General features: G+C 44.7%; 1 protein-coding gene across 1 annotated transcript in view; it reads left to right on the forward strand.

Annotated features, from left to right (window-relative positions):
• Positions 1–2143: 2143 nt before the first annotated feature.
• Positions 2144–12555, forward strand: part of GRIP2 (glutamate receptor interacting protein 2) — a 130972-nt gene continuing 120560 nt past the window's right edge. The window contains exon 1 of the mRNA XM_064453713.1: positions 2144–2193. The gene's annotated coding sequence lies outside the window, so the exon portion shown is untranslated. The remainder of the gene's footprint in view (positions 2194–12555) is intronic.

Raw genomic sequence — 12555 nt, forward strand, 5'->3', positions numbered from 1 at the left:
GTCAGGCAAAGTCCTTGGCAAGAGTCCTTCTCCCAGAAGAGTGTGGGGATGAGCAGGGCTGGGCCAGGAAGGTGGTGAGACCTGATGTGCCATCACAAACCCTTTCTGAGGTCCTTCCACCCAAAGAGAGTGGGAAGAGTCCATGTTTCTCTGCTATCCTCCCTGACTTGGGAAGTGTGCTGTGAGGAGATGGAGAAGAGCAAAAGGGGTGTTGGAGGCAGAGTGTATGGGTGTATGATCATTAACACACGCACCTCAGACTTAAAAGTGCTGCCATGGAGGGGCAAAGTACACCCCGTTACCACTGATGCCTCTCTGGCCTAGGGTTGCAAGCAGGGACTGGGGGGACAGAGTTCATGGAACTGAGGGCACACAAACTACAGTCCTGACTTTTGTTGAACACAAAGAAAATTGTACCTATTGGAAGCCTTACAGATTGTCTTTGTGAGTCACTGTCAGGCCATTCAAGTCTGTGTTTAGCCCCACTTGAAAAGATAAATGAATATGACCAAGCTTTGTAAACACTTAGTGGTAAGCCGCGGCTGTTCTCTCCTGGGCATTCAAAAGTTCAGAAAATTACTCCTTTGGAAATCTTATTTTTGGTGACAGCATGTGAGAAAAGTGAGACTGATACCAGACTAGTAAGCTGAACAAAAGAACAGGTAGTGTTGTATCTTCTCAGCTAGTTTCACAAATGGCTATTCTTTGGATAGTTTTATTACACTGTGTCTAATATATTGTATATCTATTTCACCCCACTGTGCTGCCTGTATTTGACAGGGGGTAACTTGAGGACTGTGGACTGTGTCCTGTCACTGTGTAACCCACAGGCTTTTGGTTTTTCATGTCCCCTTAGTCACCACACCTGGCTGGACAAAGGGACCTCTTTTCTTTTAGGTGCTCCAAATCTACCCTGTCATGCTGGCTTTGAGTCCTTGTACAGGTCCCTCAAACTCTTCTTTATCCCATAAAGTAGGCCCCCTTGAACCTGGTCCCTTCATGTGTGTGCATTGGGTCTTTCCAACACCCCAACCCACACAGACCCTCCAGTAGTACAGCTGGTTAGAAACCCCCACTGTCTCACACAGCATGAGTTCCTGGTGAGGGTTTGTATGGGGCTGACTTCTTGTGGGGACCCAGAATAGTCTTGCCATGAGTGAGGCATCTGTTTTGCCTTCCCCTACATTCCCTGGTAATTCTGCCCAAAATAAACATGGTGTTTTCTATTACTCGATAACCCCTGCTGAGAACCAGTCATGTCCTGGGATGCTGCCTGGGGCTGCCCACTGTTCTCTGCTATATGCAACAGCTTATAAAATCAAAAGCTCTCTAGCGGTTTTGAAGGTGCAGCCCTGAACTGCCCCAAGGCTGCTCCATTCCCAGCACACATCTCCTGGATGATCCATCATCCCACTTCTGCAAGCAGGAGGTGGGACTCAGAATACATCAGGTGTGTTGTTTGGCGATCTGATGTTCATCAGGTCACCTGAGTGCCCCCAGGGCAGTGACTTTGTTCTTGGGTCTGCAGGATATTGTTGATGGCTTCTGCAGACAGAAGACCTTTTTTTTTTGCAGAAAAGTTTCTTTAACAGGACTTAATGCTGCCAGGGCTGTTGCCAGTGCATAGCCCCATGGCATGTGCACTGGTCCTGGGCTTCTGGTGAACTGATCCCTTATAATTGAGGGCTTTTATCGTCTTTGCTTTGATAAGCTCTGGATTAGCTTTCTGGTGAAGTGCAAGCATGCACCCATATGTGCTAGGGAGTAATGCTACTTGCAAATTAATCTGTTAATGTACTACCAGATTCCCAGCCCTTAACAGCAGGAGGCTGGCGATAAGTTTATACACATCAATAAGTGATTTTATTCATCTGGACAAGATAACAAGACAAAATAGCCCTGCACTGAAAGCACTGTTGGAAAGGGTCTGTGCCCCCTCTAGCTCTTTTTTTTACCATCCTCCACCCCAAACCCCTTCCCTCTCACTCTGTCTGCCACTACATAAAGCACAACTCTGTTTCACAGTAATCATAAATTAATTTCAAGCCGGCAGCCCCTCACAGAGCCAGGCAGAGATGCAGAGGGAGAAGCAGCACAGAGCCATGTGAGCGGAGCGCTGGAGGCTGCGGTCAGGGAAGATGTTTGCTGTTTCACTCAAGTGCCGGCTTGGGGTGGTGAGACGGAGGAATAAAGGTACGGTGAGAGCGGAGCGGCTCGCTCCTGCCTGTGAGAGGGACTTGGAGGGGACTCACTTGAACATTTACTTTTCCTTAACTGGGCAGGAAGAAAAAAGCTACATGGTCTGTGATTGATTTTTCATCCTCGGTGTGCACTGGTGGGGGGGAGTAGGATTATTTTACTTTCTTGCATGTCATATCTTTTTCAAAGCTTGAAATTATATTTTTTCCCCTACTGAATGTCTGGATTTTTATTCTATCCTTCTGCCACGGTTATTATTGCAGTAAAGCAGATTTAGGTGTGCCTCAGAGTCCCACAAGATTTCTTCCTCCCATGCAGGAGCTGTTACTTTGTAGGGAGAGGCACTTGGGTGTTTGCCGGACTCCACCAGACTGTTTGGGAGTTCTCATGTCTGTCCCAACCCTGTGCTCCTTCCCGGGAGAGGAGTGGGTCCAAAAAATGAGAAACCTGAGAGGATAACAGGGAGAAAATCAACCTTGAGAAGATTTGAGAAGCAGTAATATTTTAAGTATATCTCAGAGTAAATTCATCTGAGACAGGACAGGGTTTCTCTTCTCGCAATCCTGCAGCATTGCACGTGATGAGAAGTAAAGAAGTTTTTTGTGTCACGCTGTGATCCCTTGGTCCTTTGCCCCCAGCTTAGTTGTGTGAGTTTTAGATGGTCTCTGAAGCTGTGTGGTAGAGGTTGCTGTGGCTGCAGAGCTCCCAGGGCATTCTGCAGCTGGTGCTGGTGCTCAGTCCAGTCCCTGTTGGCTTTGATTTCTGAAGGGTTTGCATTTTAATGGGCCTTGGAGCCATTGCTAACCGCTGGGAGCTCTGCTCTCGTGTGCAAGCCCTTACTGCTGGCGGCACTCCTGCAGCAGATCAAAGTCCTTTGGCGTTGATTTCATGCTTCACTGAATGCATAAACTTAGCTGTTAGCCTCACTTAAGGGGAGAGATGCTTACTTGCTGGTGCAGGGATCTGTGCATTGACACACAGGAATTCTGTCAGGACACTGGCAGGTATGAAACTTTGGTAGCAAAGGGAAGGCCCTGAATGCAATGCATATGTTTCTGAGGCAGGCTAGACCTTAAGTCTGAGGTGAAATTCCTGTGAGTGACTTGCCTAGTAAGTAAAAAAGTATTTGCTTAGATCAAGGTTGTAATTCTATGGGACAGACCTGAGAACAGAGCAGCAGCCTGAGGACTGCTACACTGTACATTGGTTATTGGGGTGCTGAGAGAGCAAGGAGCTACATGGGTTATGATTGCCTTGCCATACTGCTTCCTCCAGTGGGTGTGCAGGCAGTGCCGGGCACACAGAGGCATCAGGAAGACAGTTTCTGTGCTCTTCGTTGCACACAAAAGTCACTGTGGGGTTACTGTCCTGCTGTGGCAGCCTTGGAGCTGAGCTTATTTCAGATGTATGAATTTGTATTTGGCATCATTTGCCTTTGACAGTTTATACTGGTGCGTCTTTGTTTCTTCTCCTCCCTGGTTTGGAGGCTTCATGGGCTTCTCTCTGCACTGGAAGGAGTTTCATGTTTTCTATCAAGCAGGGTGACACAGGCAGGATTTCCACCTTCTAGAGAGATGCCTGGAACTGCTTGGATAAAACACAGCCTGGGGACCTTTTTAGTGTGGAAATACTAGGAGATGATTTGGTGCCTTGTTAGAAAGACTCTTTGGACGCAGGTAGAGTAAGTGCATTTGTGCCTGTAAAACACTGTGAAAATGCAGCCTGAGATTGTAATGCAGGTTAAAAAAGCCTTATCCCTGTACTGCCTGATAAAGTTTCAGTGGCTTTGGTTGAAATATTTAGAATTGACTTAGATCACCTGCATTTCTTAGTGACAGATTTAAATGAAGAATCGCTAATCCAATGCTAAATTGTACTGCTTTGATCAAGGATTAAACAGACCTGGAATTGGCTTTTGGGACTAGGGCTTTGAAATGAACAGCCAGAGAGAGAAGTTGTTACTTCTATATTTTCGGACAGCTGATGTTTAAAGTACATCCCTAAAAGATTCAGCAAAAATAAGTGATGCCTAGGCACTGTTGGTACCAGAATGAGCCCATCACGACAGGGCAGCAACCAAAGGTGGGAGCTGGTATGAATTATGCTAGTGAGTAATGAACTCTGTTGCATTTCCCATCTGTAAATGCTCACAAATGAACTCGCTATCTGTTGCATTCTAGGAGATGGTCACGCCTGGGGAAAATATTTGTTGTTTGACTAAAAATCCCAACCACCTTTGTTTTGGAGACAGAAAGGAAGACAGTGAGGGGGTCTGCAGTGCGATATATAAAAGAGAGTGGCAGATAGCCCAGTCCAGGTATCTGTCTGTCCTCTGGTCCAAGCATTTATGTGACTCAATGTCCAAAAAACATGTGCCCTGTCTGGCTCTGCACCTGGGTGCTTACTTGGGGAGATACCCCTTCTGCTCAAAGTTGATTGTAAATTACGTGTAAGGTAGTGTGTTCAAATCTCAGCTATGGTGGCTGCTGTTAGTTTTATGTAGTTTTAAATTGAAACATCCTCACAGAAATGAGGATTGATGTCCCTGTATTAACTGCTACTCTCTGCTTCATAACAGACCCCTTCCCACATGCTGGCACTTCTTAGGCAAGCTTTCCCCCAACTCCCTGCTTTGTGCTTTCTTCTCCTTCCCTCAAAATCTGTCTGCTTCTCCCCAGCTAATCCGCTCACTTCAGAGAGAAATTCTTGCTGTCGGTCCTCTTGGATTCCTGCTTTCCTTCTCTTGCTGAGCCCCTGAGCTTTTCTTGGCATGGGGAACATTCACAGTTAATCTGGCAGGCATTCATTCAGCTGGCTGGGGGCAGGCAGTGCTTCCCTGCCCACAGCTCAGCAGCTGCCTTCGGCTAACGCTGGCTCATACAGCTAAGGGGCTCCTCAGTCCTCTTCAGGGTCCCTTGATCCTCTGCAGAAGGTGCTATTCAAAACCCCAAGAAACAACAGTCACTTGTCCAGTACAATAATTAAACTTTCCTTAGCATTAGTGGGGTGTTCCACTGGAAAAACAAAACGACACTAGCAAATGCTGTGGATGCCATGTAGCAAATGACTGTCTGAAGGGCCATTGCCCCCTTTGCCGGTGTTACCGCCATGCATCCTGCTGCCACAATTTCTGTACGGCCATGCCTGATATTCAGCTGAGATCAAACTGGACTATTTGGAGGGTGTTGGTTGGTAGTTGGCTTCCCTGCTAGTCCCCAATTACTGCAGCAAATCAACTGTGTTTTATAAATAAGTAAACAGAAGTGGTGGAGATCCTAAATCATTAACCAGATACATATGTCAGCCTGAAAAGCAGCAGATGAGGCAATTAAAAGGTGCCTTCACTGTTTCTTCTGCTTCCCAAAACCTGCAGCCCAAGGGAGGGGATGCTCTGCTGGTGAGACCAGGAGATGCCTGAGCTACCAGCAGCGCACACCGAGGGGCCTGGAACCCACTGCTGTGACAGAAGGAAAAGCTTGGTTCGAGATGTTCAAGCTTAAAATGTGTTTATTTTTGTCCACTCGAATTCTTCCCAGTGTGTGGTTCAAATGGTTTTAGAGTAATAAAAATAGTTTTGCTGTTTCTTTGTCAAAAATTGTCATTTGGAACATGCTAGACACAAGAATTTTTAAAAGAAGATATATATTATGCTTTCCTTTTACTTACATCTGTGTTTTATTTGCCTTTTAAGTTTCACCGAGCAATGTTAATACTTTTTTACTTTTCTGTTTGGACTAGGTGCTTCCTTTTACTTTTTGTTCTTCCTCTCTTGTGTTTGAATGGGAACTGAGAAAATAAGTAAGCAAAGAAAAAAACACCCCCAAAACCCCAGGAACAAACTAGAAGGATGTGTTTAGAAAAACTGTCAAATGGCATGAGACTTGCAAAAAAAATTATCAGTTTTAGTATGGCAGCTTTTATACCGAGACCCAGATTTTCAAAGATATCACATTTGTGCTTGTAGGCATCCTGACTTGTCCTTTAGAGAGAAGTTACTGTGTCCTCTTTGGTGTAGAAAGATGTTCAGTTTTATTTACACGTTTTTTGTTGTGACCAGTGTCATGGAAAATCAATCCCATGAATTGGGAACAAGTGCTTGTGCCACATCACCTTGTTTGCTGCCATAAAGCATCCCGGCTTTGCTTCATAGCAGAGGGTGTTTCTGTGGCTGGGTTTCTGTCACCAAAAGATTTGCTTGCTGTGGAAAAACAAGAAATATTTTGGATCTCTTGTTGGCAAGGAACACACACACACACACACACAAAAGAAAAAACAACCCCAAACCAAACAACAACAAAAAAAGGTAAGCAGGTAAACTGTTTCCATCCTGAGGCATTGTGCCAAGACCAGGGCACTGCACAGAAAAGTCTTAGCGTGAAAAGTCCTATGGAGCACCTATTCCTGGAGGAAGCAGTGGTCGTTATTACTGCGTTTATCCTCCAGGCCTGGAAAAGCCAGTAAAATAAAGCAGTTTTTATTTAGCAGATGGGTAACCGGCACACAAAGAAGCCAGACTTCCCCCCAAAACGCAGCCATGGTGTGGAGGTTGAGCCCGTGGTTTCAGAAAACCTAAGGCTGAGTGCAGTGCTATAGCCCTCACTTGGCCACTTTTGGGTTTTTTTGGGATTATAGTTGCTTCCGAGAATTTATCCTCACCTGCGTGTTTTGTAGCAGAAGACATCTCGGAGGCTGCTGTGGTGAATGTCTATGGGGTTGTTCCTTCTGCAGCAATGACAGCCAGGCAGTGGTGAACACAGGAAAGCTCCCTAAGCTCAAACCACCGAGTTGGTGGTAGCTGTGATTCCTCTTCTGTCAGCATGGCTATGCTTCAGCCCTTTCCATACTTCATTGATAACTCATTATCAGGCATGTTTTATGTCTCCTAATAAAGCCCAATTTAGCCTGATGCTGCAGCATCCCAGGTGACTGTCGCCTGCTCTGAGCACTGTGTGCCTCCTTTGGCCCCAGCTCATCCTTCATCTTCCTCTGGGTTCCAGCAGCAGAGAGGATATTGGTCTCTTAGAGGGGGTAAGTGAATGAAAAAGGGCCCTTGCAGCCCCGAGGCAGGTGATAAATCCTTGCAGGGAAGCCGGTGTGCAGGACAGCTTGTCCAAGGTGTCATTAACCCTTCCTACTGGAAAGGTATAGTATGTGCTGGTGTCCTGAGGGCAAATCCTGCCCAGATCCCATGCATGTGCTTTGGTTGCAACAGGAATGAAAGCCCACACTGCCTCACTGTAATACATTAAATAAGTGCAGTTGTGCTGGCCCATGCAACAGGGGTGTGGTCCCTTTGCTGTGATGCACAGCGAGTCCCAGGCTGCTTCGGGAGTGCTTTGGAAAATCTGGGCTTTGTTGTCTCTAGCTGTAAACTACTGGAAAAAAGGGGTGAATTCCTTGTGCTTCTTGTGCATGCCCATGCATCCTTTCTGTTTTGCCTATAAAACCATGTGGGTTGGTTTTTCTGTATGTTACTAAAGCTAGAAACAGAGGTTGGTGACTCTTTGTCCAATACCTTCTGTTTATGTTACCACAATGAACAATTTGCCTGTTCTGGGGGTTTTAATGGCATTTATTTTCTGTTACAACTACTCCAGCTGCCCCAGTTGAGACTCTCGGGAAAAGCCCAAGATGGCGAGAGCAGGCGCTGGGGCATGTCAAGGCTAATGCATGCTGGCAGTGCTCAAGAGGACCCCAGGATGGGAACAGTGAGGGGACACTGCAGGTCAGTGTCAGAGCAGCACTGGCAGAGCCATAGCAGACTGCAAGATTAGCTTTTTAGACTGACCTGATTCCTCTTTGCATGGTGGAGATGGGGTTTTCCAAGAGGTGGCTGTTATTTAGGTGGCTAAAGGTGTAGGTAGGTGCTTATTGGAAAAAACAAAATTAAAAAAAACCCCAAAAACCTAAGTTCCCTAAATATTTTTATTGCATTTGATTTCACAGCCTCTTGGCAAGACAAATAGAATTCGAGCTTGAAGAAGCAGGAGGTTTTTTTTCCAGTAAGGCTGTGTGACGCTGACAGAGGGGTTTCTGTGCCTCAAACAAGGACATTTCCCACCATGTCCTGATGACCAGCAGTTTCAAGAATTGTGAGGGAGATTTCTAAAGGTAGCTAGGAATGAACAGCACTTTAATTCCAGTAGAAGCTAGGAGCCTAGACAGACTTGGAAAGCTGTTCCTTGATGGCCGAGACACTTAAAAACATCCCACCCTCCTGTGCTGTTTCTTTAAACATCTCACTAAGCCAAAAATCCAATTCTTGAGCTTTTTCCCCCCTTTATCCCAACCAAAAATTTTTTGGTTGAACTGCTTGTCTCAAACTATTTTTTTTTTTTCAGTCAAGATAAGAATTTTCACCAGAAACTGTTTTCAAAATCAGAAGAAAGGCAATTTCTGCTTTACCCAGGGAATATATAGATAATGGAATTTTTTTAAAATTCTTTTTTTTTGGTAAATAAAGCTAGTTTTGGGTTTTTGACACTCTCTAGTGCTTGTGAGCTGGGGGAGTGATCTGCACACGCTCTTGCTGTGGTGAGTAAATGGCAAGAGACCACAGCTCTTGTTGGTGAGGGGTGACCTACAGTTCCCAAATGACATGGAGAACCCCTTGCAAAGATAACTTGGCCCTTTGCTGCTGTGTGACCTGGCTGTAATTAGGAAGTAGAGAGCCTCCTTGGGAGCGGAGAGAGGCCCATTAAGGAGAATGGGGTAAATGAAGAGCAATGAGCTAATGGCAGAGTGGAGTGGTAAGAGGTACTGACCAAAGGAGGATTGCTGCTATGGGTGAATGCACTGTCTCATGGGATGGCACTGGGAGGACAGACGTACCTCCCAGTTCCCACTCCATCACCAGCTTTGCTATTTAATTAAGAGTCCTGTGATGTTCTTGGGGTTTACTCGCTGGGGTCATTGGGTGAGGGGAAACAACATTTCCATCTCTTGTGCTAGTGAGGAGGAAATTTGAAAACATGTTTTTTACAGCCCCAAAAGATAAACGTTTGCCTGTCTTATGTGGGCAGGCTATGATTTAATGCTAAACTAAAGATGGGGGGGGCAGGTAGACCTGACTCCAAAGCACTGATTTTGACTTTATACTTGTCTTCATCTCAACCCCTGCCACCCTTCAGGTTTCTCATAACTCATGTCCAGGCACATCGTCCCTCTGTCCTTGGGTAATGGGTTTTTTTTCTTGATCCTGGATTGTGCATGATTGGCAGCCTTGCACATTAAAGACGGGATTTGACAGGAGGACAAGGAGGGCATCGAGGCCATGCTGATGCTGCTGGGAGCATTTGCCGTGGCTCTAGTCGATGGGCTTCCTGCGAAGGGATGAAGTACTGCAGCAGTGGGCAGCCTGGATGTCAGAATCAAGACCTTCAAAAGCAGTCTTGAGGAGTAATTTTAATAGTACTAACTGTAGTCTGGTCATAATTTTTTTCTTGTGCTTCTCTTCTGCTGACTTAGAAATATGAATGGGGCATGGCGTGTGGGAAGCCATTTGCTGCTGTATTGCTGAGCGGTCTTGAAAGGTGTTGTAGAACCTGGTAGCAATCCAGGCGGATGAGTTTGCCCATCTGATGAAGAGCCTGTCCCATGTGTCCCCTGGTGCAAGGGCATATCATGGTGATGCATGGACAGCCCCTGAGGCTGGGAACTGCTGCTGATTTGCATCTCTGGCGTGCAAGCTCAGCCAGGCATTTTTGGAGAATGAAGAAAAATTTTCTTGACTCAGATGACATTTAGTCTGCTTTATCATATAGAGGAAAATTAGGCTTTGAATTTGGAAAGCTGTAGAAGGTCCATGAGGTTGCCACTGGCCAATGTGCCGAGTGTGCAAGAGAAAGAAATTGAAATTCAGGTTATAGTGTGGTTTGACAATTGCCATTTAACTATTTTTTTAAAATAAAATGTAGTTCACCAAAGGTTATAAGATGCAGTGAGCTCAGGCTCAATGTAAACAATATTTTTTTAAATATTATTTCAGAATTAGCCTTATTCTGCTTATCAGCTCTCTCTTTGCATTGGGTACATGTCACCAGAGAGGGTTTGGGTGTTAAAACCATGGATCTGAAGAAAGTTGGTTTCCCTGTTTAGTAATTGAGACACTTTCCTCCTCTCTCCATTCCTTACATACAGCTATGTGAGATTTTTGCCTACTTCTAAGTCAGTGAATAACACAAAACAGATTGGAAGCCAGTATTCAAAAGAGGTGAGGAAATACCTTGATCTCCTATTCCCCTGCATCTGTAGAGATTTGATCTGTAGCACCTCTTACCTTGTGTACAGGTAACTGACTTTGCATACATATGGGGGTGTGCCAAATCACACTTCTGCATTTGCTTTAGAACAGAATAGGGATATTCTGTAGGTCAGTCTGGAGGCCAGTCTGCTCCCGCGCCTCAGGACTATGTCAAGGAAGTTGGTGGGGTTTTTAACTCTATTAGCGTCTCAGTTGCTCTGCTCTCTGTGTGGCAGGAAGTACTTTTGTTTTAATTGCAAAAATCCACCCAAATTTGACAAAATTGAAAGTCTAAAATCACCCCATGGGCACCCCCAGTAAATGTTATATAATGCTTTTCTTCGCTTTGTGAGTCTTAAAATTCAGGGCTCCCACCAGGCTGATCTCTGCCTCCAGTGTGACATCTGAAGCAACTAGGCAAAACTATAAACCCCCATCAGTAAAAATTATTTTTTCCCCCCTTCATTTCTTTCTGCTATATTCATGTACAAAAATACAAAAAAACCAAACCAGAAACAAACCAAAAAACAACCCCTCAAGTCAGGTGCTAGAAAGGCAGGAGCTCCAGTTATTTAAAGACTGGTGTTACTAGTACAGGAAGTTTTATATTCTTGCTTGGCACATCCAGGCTTTCTATCCTGTTTCAGTGTAAATAACTGGTAAAGGAACTAGGTTTTAATTTCATACTTTGAATGATAATGGATAAAATAAAATGGCCTTATTAACTAAAAAAATATTTTAACAGTGCATTGCAGAAGAGTAAGAGGACAAAAATAACGTGAAGCGACGTTTCAGTGTTCTGGCTCTGGAGTCCTGAGATGATAACAAGGCTACATATTAGCAAGGTATAAAGGTCTGTATTTTAATTCATATTTTTGTAATCTGGCCAGAAAAATATGTTTTTATGAGTTACAGCTACAATCAGAAAGCTAAACAACATTGGCTCTTGCTGTAGACTAAAATTAGGGTAATTTTTCAATTAGTTCCAACAAATCTGGTGGCCACCAGCTGCTCTAATAATGCAACAGTTAGCTAATAACAAGAAGTGCTTCTCTAGCTTTCCACTCCCTCCCTGACATGTTTTGCTGGCTCATTTAGCTAGGGTAAAAGGAGCTATCTGTCTCCTTGCAGAGTGTGCTGGGATGGGAGCTGGACGGGATCCCTCTGTTTGCTCTGATCTCTGTTGTATGAGCTGGTTGCATCCCACCGTACTCAGGGGAAGGAAAATAGCACCATGTGCCTCATCCTTGGGCCTAAGTCCTGAAAAAACCCAAAACAATTATTTCTGTTGTTTTCTTTTAATAAAGCTTTATAAAAACTTTTCTTTAAACATGCTGTGTTGTGCATTTGAGGCTCAGCGGGTCCAATGTGCCTGAGTTAGGGTTGTGTCCTTGCCCAGGCTGGCAGCCTAGTGCTGAACTTTTCTCCTCTTCTTGGTTTCACTCAGATCCTGAGGGTTATTGTAACCTAGTTTTTTGTGAGCAATTTCTGTTTCTCTCTCTCCCTCTTGCTCTTTTTGCTTTACGCAGTATAGTCAGACTAATCGCACAAAGCCGTGGAAATCAACAGCAGTGTGTAATTCAGGGCTTGATAACTGATAGTGGGAGGGTGCAGGGGAAGGGCACGTGTTCCTTGCAAAATCACCACATGATTTATCAGTCCCCAAGACATCTGTCTGCATTTCCTTTTTTACAATCTATTTCAGGAAACACAAAAGCAAAAGGAAACTAAGTGCCTTTTCAAATAAATGGTCTATCTTCACAAGCAATACGTCCCTTCTCATCCAAGTGCATTGGACTGTAGAGGAACAGTGATGAGATAATGTTTTCTCCTTGTATACACTCTTTTTTCCAGTGAGAAAACAGGCTGGAGCAGAAAACAAGTGCTTTGGACATTTGTCCAGAATCTTGCAGCAGCGTGCTTCGTACTATTGCTCTGACTGTGCTGCCTCAGATCAGCATCTATTGTGCTGGTGGCAAACACACACACAAAAAGAATAGAAGTGATTAAAAACCAACACTTGCTGAGATATCTGTGTGTGAGCATACTTTTCACCAAGGTACCTCAGCCTAAACATAAAGTTACCAGAGACTTAGCTTTTTTTATGAGAAAAT

The sequence above is a fragment of the Phalacrocorax carbo genome, chromosome 6 (assembly GCF_963921805.1).
Source record: "Phalacrocorax carbo chromosome 6, bPhaCar2.1, whole genome shotgun sequence".
Taxonomy (NCBI): Eukaryota; Metazoa; Chordata; class Aves; order Suliformes; family Phalacrocoracidae; genus Phalacrocorax; species Phalacrocorax carbo.